Here is an 8647-nt window from a genome sequence, read left to right as displayed (position 1 = left end):
TAATAAATAATGAGAAATAGGGATAGTATTGATAATTGTATCCATAAGAAATTATCATTGTTTAGATTTGTCGTTCTGGGACCACATTTGGTCTATAGATATACTTTGGCCTACACAGTGTTTTTAAATTTTATAATTAGTTGCTAACATTTAATATCTGTAGACTTTACATAAAGATTGAATTTATCTTGAAATTTGGATGATCTGAATATTCATTGTTTACAGTGGTCCTTGTTAACACAGTAGGTACTCAGAGAATATTCGAATGAAAACCTCTGAGTCGTATTTGTACTCAACAAACATGGAATTGGGTAGCACCTCCATATTTTAGATAGGGAGCATTATTCTTGTCCTTCTGGACAACTACTCAGTCTTTTCTGTAACCTCTTTGATCCTGGTAGTCATTGGAGTTTGTAAGTCATGTGATAATTCTTTCTTCAGCCAATTACCAATAAGTGTTTGTTTTCACAAGTGTGACTATTATAATAATTGATGCCTTATTTATTCATGAGTAAATAATGTCCCACACAAATTAGTATTCCAGATGCTAAACTTTATCCTGTGATTATGCTGAAACATTTTTTGTTTTAAACATGATGGATTAAAACGTGTTTAAAATGCCCTATCTGCTTTCTTGCAAGCTTATAGTGGACATAATTTAAACATCTTTTTAAGATATTTCACAAGTATTATTTATTTAAGCTGAAATGATGTTTTTAAATAACCTGGTATAATATTTTAGCCTCTTTATATATATCTGGAGCTGATTACTGTTACCCTAAATAAACCTGGAAAACATCCTTAATATTTCTTTTTAATTACTTTTTAAAATACTTTAGTTCTATCGTTGATGTCCATAGTAGCTGCTTGTGATTACTCTCAATATTTATATATTTTTTTGTTTTCTTTTTACATGTCCTTGTTTTCTTTTCTTTACATGTGTTTTTGTTATTACTTTCTAGTGTTAAAAATTATTTATGTGAATTTCGTAACTAATATGTATTTCTCCTTATATCTTAAGGGCATTATGGTAGTAGTTTAATAGAATATTATGGAATACCTTCTAATAGAATATTATGGAGTGATGGAAATGTTCTGTAATCTGCACTGTCAAATACAGTAATTAGTCACATGTAATTACTGAGTACTTGAAATCTGGCTAGTGCAAAGGAGGAATGGAATTTTAAAATTTTGTTTAATCTCAATTTAAATTTAATTTAAACAAGAAAGTGTGGTAGCTAATGAATACTATATTGTACAGCACAAATCTGGATCCTAGTTGAAGTTTCCAGAAACCTAAAGCATAGGATCAAAGATTCAAGGCTTTTTTTTACTTCGGTATTCTAGCAGAACAAGAGGAATTAGTCATGATAGACACCTGTAAATAGCAAGAAGAGAAACAAAAGGAAAATATGGGAATACTTCTTAAACCAGATCCAAGTGAGATTGCATATTGAAAGTTCACAGTGCTACTTAATTCTGAAAATGAGTTGCACTCCAGATGTTTATTTTATGGGGGAGAGAACAAGCGCATAGATCATATGGACAGTTAGGATATTTATTGTGATGGGATGAAGTGGAAGAAATAGTAGTATTTTTAAACTGTTAAGGAGAACATGTCATCACCTTGTAAATATTGTTTCTCTCTTTTTTTTTTTCTTTTTTAGGTACAACATCTGGTGCAGTAAGTACCTCTGGAATACATTATACTTCTTTAGCCTACTATATTGATCCTTATTTCTGTTAAATATTATCTATTAAGTTGAACTCTTTTCTTTTTCTCATGGCAAACATTGAAAAATTGTTTGAATAATTTATTTTAAAATTTCATTTTAATGGATCTTAGTGAGAGAAGTGGGAATCAAATATGTATATCAGTTTTTACAAAGCTTTGAATTCCAATCAATGGAAAAAAGAGTTTATATGTATAATCCCATTTAGTCAAAACAACAGTCCTGAGAAGTAACTTATCCCCATATTATTATTGAGGAAATAGAGAAAGCTGGGAATTTATTGGAAATATGGTAATATTTTTAATTTGAGGGAAAAGACTTAATTATAAACTGTATATGAATATTTTAAACTTTCTTGTATCTTTTGCTATAAAAGTTGAATGGTTAGAAAATATCCATTTGGTATTATTCCATTGTAAGTGCCTGTTTTTATTTTTGACTACTGATTGTTTCATGTTTTTCTTGCTTATTTAAATAATGCAGGTTCACCGGGACAAAAATGAAGCAGACATAAGTTAAAAAGAAGAGAGGGAATTTCATCCTAAATTTTCCCATCATAAGGAAACCACCACCATTAACATTTTGATTGTGTCAGCTGTCTATCAAATCTTTTTTCCCTCAGTTAATTGAAATACCTCTTCTGTTATATATTAAATTCTCACATATTTTGTCATCTATTTCTGGGCTTTTTCACTTTCTTCTTGCATTTGTCTATTTCTAATCCAGTATTATACTTTTTCTGATTGAAGTAGCTTTAATATTTAATAAGGCAAGTCCTCATGGTTTCTTTTCATTTTTCCTTAGCTATTTTCAGATATTAGCATATGAATTTCCCTAACCCTCTCCCAAAGAAATCTATAAATATGCATCCAGGACATATTCAGAAGACAAAATGGTGTTTTTATCTGAGATTATATATATTTCATTTTCATTTTAAGAGAGTCAACATTTTCATACTTTTCTATTAAACTTCCCCATCCAAAAATACTATATATTTGTTTGACAACTTGCTGCTGTTCTGTTCTTTCTTATTAAATTTCAGGTACACAAATTTGAGTTACTTGTGTTCATCAGATTATGATCATTGTCATTGATCCATGGAGGATCCATCATATTTTTTTCCTTTATTTCTCTCTTCACTCCCATTCACCTTCTTCAGGAGATGCTCACTTGGATATGTGTCCTAAGACATGTATTGGGAAAAACTTATGAAAATTTTTGTGCAGCTTTTTTTTGTTTTTTTTTTTCTTCAAGTTTTCATCTTTATTGCATTTTATCATTTTCTTTGAGCTATAATACAACATGTTAGTTTCAGGTATCCACCATGATTAAGTATTTGTATGTATTGTGAAATGATCACAGTAAATTTTAGTTAACATCCATTACCATACAAGTTACAAATTTTTTTTATTGTGATGAAGACTTTTAAGATATACTCTCTCAACTTTGAAATATGCAGTACAGTATTAACTATAGTCCTGCTGTACATTATATCCCCATAATTTATTTTATAGCTGAAAGTTTGTACCTTTTGACCCCCTTCACCCATTTCTCTCAGTACCCACTACTCCCCTCTGGCAACCACTAATCTGTTCTCTGTATCTAGAGCATTTTTGTTTGTTAAATGAAGCCATGGTATTTGCCTTTCTTTGACTTATTTTACTTACCATAATACTGTCAAAGTCTATCCATGTTTTCACAAATGGCAAGGTTTCATTCTTTTTTATGACTGAATAATACTCAGTACATTGTATATATACACTATGCCTTTGTCCATTCATTTATTGATGGACACTTAAGTTATCTCCATATCTTGGCTATTGTAAACAATGCTGCAGCAAACATAGGGGTGCATATATATCTTTTTAAGTTAATGTTTTTGTTTTCTGTGAATAACTACCCAGAAGTGGAACTGTCGGATCATGTGGTAGTTCCATGAGGAACCTCCATGCTGTTTTCTGTAATGGCCACATCAATTTTCCCCCTAAGTGCCACACAAGGTTTCCTTTTCTCTACATACTTTCCAGCACTTAGTATTTCTTCTCTTTCTGATAAAAGCCATGTCGTTTTGATTTGCATTTCCCTGATGATTAATGATGTCAAGCATCTTTTTATGTGCCTTTTGGCCATCTTTATGTCTTATCTGAAAAAATGTCTATTAAAATCCTCTGCCCATCTTTTTAAATTGGACTTTTTCGTTGTTTGTTTTTGTTATTGAAATATATGAATTCTTTATGTATTTTGGATATTTATCCCTTATCAGATATATGATTTACAAAGATTTCCCATTCAGTAAGCTGCCTTTTCATCTGTTGATGATTTCCTTTACTGTGCAAACGCTTTTTAGTTCGATGTAGTCCTACTTACTTATTTTTTCTTTTGTTGCCTTTGGAGTCAGATCCAAAAATTATTGCCAAGTTCTATGTCCAGGAGCGTACTGCATATGTTTTCTTCTAGAATTTTGGTTTCAGGTATTAAATTCAAATTTGTAATGCATTTTGAGGTAAATTTTGTGTGTGGCGTAAGATTGTTTTGTGTATGGTTTAAGATAGTGTAATTTCATTCTTTTAAATGTGGCTTTCCCCAACGTTATTGAAGATAGTGTCATTTCTGCATTTGTATCTTCATGGCTTCTTTGCTTTAAATTAATTGACCATGTATGCCTGGATTTATTTCTGGTCTTTCTAGTCTATTTCGTTGCTCTATGTGTCTGTTTTTATGCTGATACCATACTGTTTTGATTACCATGGCTTTGTAATAGAGTTTGAAATCAGGGAGCGTGATGCCTCTAGCTTTGTTCTTTTCTTTCTCAAGATTGCTTTAACTATTTAGAGTCTTTCGTGATTCTTTACAAAGTTTAGGATTGTGTGTTATATTTCTGTGAAAAATGCCATTGGATCTTTGATAGGGATCGCTTTGTTTAGTATGGACTTTTTAACAATATTCTTTCAATCTGCGAGCATGATATTTTTCCTTATTTGTATTGTCTCCAGTTTCTTTCGTCAGCATTTTATAGTTTTTAGTATATATCTCACCTCCAGGTTAAATTTATTCCTAAATATTTTCTTTTTTTTTGCCAAAATTATAAATGACATTGTTTTCTTAACTTCTCTGGTAGTTCATTATTAGTGTATAGAAATGCTGATTTTGTATCTTGCAGTATTATGAACTTGTTTATTTTAACTTTTCTTGTAGTCTTCAGGGTTTTCTATATATAAATATATAAGACATTTTTTTCTATGAATGGCATTGTACAATTTTCTTGTTTTGTGGCTTACCTGTTTTTCTCTTTTAAAAAAATGACCTGAATGTTTTTATTGGTCTGTGTGTTTTCCTGCACCATCTTTTATATAAATTTTTTTCCTTAAAGGCTTATATAGCCTTCATTCTCTTAGTTTACAGATAAAAGATTTGGTGCTATTTTGAATCTTTTAAGTTTTATAATTATCACTTTTATATGTGTTTATCAGGTTTGCTTAGTGGGTTTTATTATACTATCTATATTATACTGTCATCCTCAAATGACAGTTTTGGTTCTTCTCTGCTAATCCTCACATCTGTTTCCACTTTTATTGTGTCAGCCAAAACTTCTAGTATTGTGGTTAGCAGTAGCAGTGATAAGGTGGCATCTTTGTCTTATTTCCTCTCTCAAAGGAAATACATATAAAATTTTTGTTAAATATGGTGTTTACTGTAGCATTTTGTTATATAATCTGAATTAAATTCTATTTCTGGATTATTTGTAGAGTTCAATACCTATTTTTTATTGTTCTCCAATTCTTTTTTCTATATTAAGATTACCATGATATGTCTTCTCTAGTCTGTTAATGTGAAAGTACACAGATAAATTTTCTGACATTAACCCATCATTGCATTACTAAGATGAACCCTAGTTATTATGTGTTTTTAGGGTGTGTATATGTGCACACATCTGTGTTTAATTTCTTCTGAATTGAGTTTGCTAATATTTATGTTTCTTGTGTCTCAAGTTGGTAACCCCTCTTTCTGGTCCCTAAAACAATTTGTATAAATGACTAGTAGCTTCTTAACAGCTTGATAGAGCATAACTAAAAGTCGACTGCACCTAATGCTTTTTGAGAATAGAAATTTCAATATCTTTAATGGTCATTGAGCTATTCCAGTTTTAAATTTCATCTAATATTTTGTGTTTTTCCCAGATATTTTTCTATTTCATTGAGGTTTAATAATCATTTAGCATATTGTTACAAATCACAGTAGCTATCATCTTCCTTATTTTGTTTTTTCTTTGGTGGGTGGGTAACTGCATAAATTTATTTATGCTGTCTTTATTTAGTTCTTGGTTACTTTTGCTTTTTCTAGCTTCCTCAGTGCTTAGCTCACTGGCTTTCAGAAATCCCTGTTTTTTGGTGCTGATTTAACTGTTAAGTTTTGACTTACAAGGTTTTCATTGTCATTCACTTCTCAATATCTTGTTTTCATTCCCTTCATTTGACTTTTTAAGATTATCAGGTGATGTGTTTTTCTTGGTTTCCAGATGTGGGATTTTTTTTCAATAGACTTTTTTTAGAGCCATTTTAGTTTTATAGCAAAATTGGGTACTAAGTATAGAGTTCTTCCCGGATGCTCCCTCTCCCCTACTATCAACATGTTCTACAACAGTGGTACATTTGTTGCAATCAATGAACATACATTGAGACATTATCACGCAAAGTCCAGTTCACATTAGGGTTCATTCTTGGTGGTTTGCATTCTGGGAGTTTTGGCAAATGTATAACATATATCCATCACGGTAGTATCATACAGAATAGTTTCAGTGCCTTATAAGTCCTCTGCGTTACATCATCTGTAATGTATGATGTTGAGCATTTTATCATATGCTGATTTGCCATCTGTATTCCCTTTTGGTTAAGTGTCTGTTCAGATCTTCTGCCCATGTTTTAATTGACTTTTTCATTTTCTCAATGTTTAAAGAGTTCTTTGTATATATTGCATAATAGTCCTTTATCAGTGTGCCTTTTGCTCCCAGTTTGGGGCTTGTCTTCTCATTTTCTTGACTCTTGCTTTGGCAGAGGATAAGTTTAATTTTACTGAAGTTTAGCCTGTCAGTTATTTCATGGATCGTGCTTTGTCTATATTGATTCTTTGCAGTTTTTAAAGCTTCATTTATCTGCTATTTCAGGACCAATTTATCAGTATTTAATCCCACTTTTTCTATTATGGTTTTTGCTTTAAATTCTATGTAGGTGAGACAAACAGCTGTCATAGCTAGTTTTATTTATTTTTGCCTTGTAAAAACTTGTTATATCATGACTAGAATTTTTCCATTTTTATTGCTAGCTAGTTATTGTCAACTTAAATATTTTTGTATATTTATCTTACAACCAGCTATGCTACCGGATTCCCTGGATAATTAGAATCTTTTTTTTTTCTTTTTTTAATTTTATAGATTTCATTTGAGTCTAGTAGTAAAGGCAAGAGAATTTCTCTCTCAACATTTATACCAGTCATTTCATTTTACTGGTATGCTGAATTTGTTGAATTATAGTCATTGCAGACTCATGTTTTGGTCATAGTTTTAATGAAATTGGCTTTAGAATGATTTTATTGGTTTTTGGTAAATTACTCTTATCATTTATATTTTTTTGAGAATTTTTTGTTTTTATTTTTTGAGTACTTGTGAACTATCACACTTTTCAAGACGTGATTTGATCATACCTAGTCTATTAGTGTGATCATGTAGTATTTTCTTTTTTCAGTTTGTTAATAGAAATAATTTCTTTTATAGATTTCCCAGTATTGAACCACCCCTGCACTTCTACAATTAATTCTACTTGATCAAAGTGTATACATTGCAGGATTCAAGTGTGATGTGTTTCTTCAGGGTCGAATTTTCATAAAGTAGTTTGGGAGGAAATCATTTCCTCTATATTTTGAAATTGGCTGTAGATCTGCGTAAGATACATCTGTCTTATGAATGGACCATAATTGAACTGTTTTCCTATGGCTGGATATTATCTCTTTTCACCATTATAAGTAGTCTTATTGACAACGTCCTTGTACATCTTTGCAGCTATATAAATTTGTGGAGTTAAATTTCAGGGTCAAGAGATGTTTGCATTTTTAATTTTGATAAGAACTACTAAGTTGTCCTTCAGAGAAATAATTTCATGTCCAATAGTAGCATGAGACTACTCTTTACACACTTTTAGCATTGTATATAGTAGTCTGTAATTGTTATTTGATGAGCAAAATGTTCCATTTTAATGTGCTTCCTTGATTTACTAATGAAGTTGAATATCTAATTATATTATCTGTACTGAGTTCTATTAATGGCCATGCTTATTTTTCCATTAGATTGTCTATTGTTAGTGATATAGTGGATTTTTCTATATTAAGGATAATTTTTAATGCCTTATTTTGCAAATATAGACTCTCAGTTAATCATTTGTAAAAATGTTAACTTTTGATTGATTCCCCAGAACTGTCGTTCATGTCAACAACTTTTTATTAGTACAGTAACTATGTCAGTAATGAAATAATTTGGAGAATATACATCTAAGTCTTTGTTAGGTTTTCTCCAATTCTGGAAGGGCAGTCTAAGTCTTTGATAGGCAGCATTTGCTTATTGTTCTGGAGAGGTCTTGTATTTAAAAAACAAAATAGCAATTTTGCTAGAAAGTAAATTTTATGAATAGGCTATGTTAATATAGCTATCAGAACTTAATAACTACTCAGATTTCCTATGAAGTTAACTTTTCCAGTTGTTGATATACCTATTAATGTTTTATGCCACTCTTCATCTTATATTCAACATTCAGATATATTTGTTTTTAGATTTTTCTTTTAAAATATTATTAATTTTTTCCAAAAGCAAAATAAATTATAATTTTACTTTTAAGTTGCAGGTTAGATAATTTTAAGGAAAAGGAGTA

General features: G+C 30.5%; 1 protein-coding gene across 3 annotated transcripts in view; it reads left to right on the top strand.

The window, feature by feature from the left end:
• Positions 1-1629: 1629 nt before the first annotated feature.
• PRPF40A (pre-mRNA processing factor 40A) overlaps positions 1630-8647 on the top strand; it is a 31303-nt gene continuing 24285 nt past the window's right edge. For 2 of the 3 annotated variants that reach the window (XM_039855897.1, XM_039855894.1), the window contains exon 1: positions 1630-1684. The gene's annotated coding sequence lies outside the window, so the exon portion shown is untranslated. The remainder of the gene's footprint in view (positions 1685-8647) is intronic. The other variant, XM_039855896.1, reaches the window with a different exon arrangement.

The sequence above is a fragment of the Pteropus medius genome, unplaced genomic scaffold (assembly GCF_902729225.1).
Source record: "Pteropus medius unplaced genomic scaffold, Ma_sr-lr_union100, whole genome shotgun sequence".
In the NCBI taxonomy this organism is placed as follows: domain Eukaryota; kingdom Metazoa; phylum Chordata; class Mammalia; order Chiroptera; family Pteropodidae; genus Pteropus; species Pteropus medius.
This window is presented reverse-complemented; position numbering and strand designations above follow the sequence as displayed.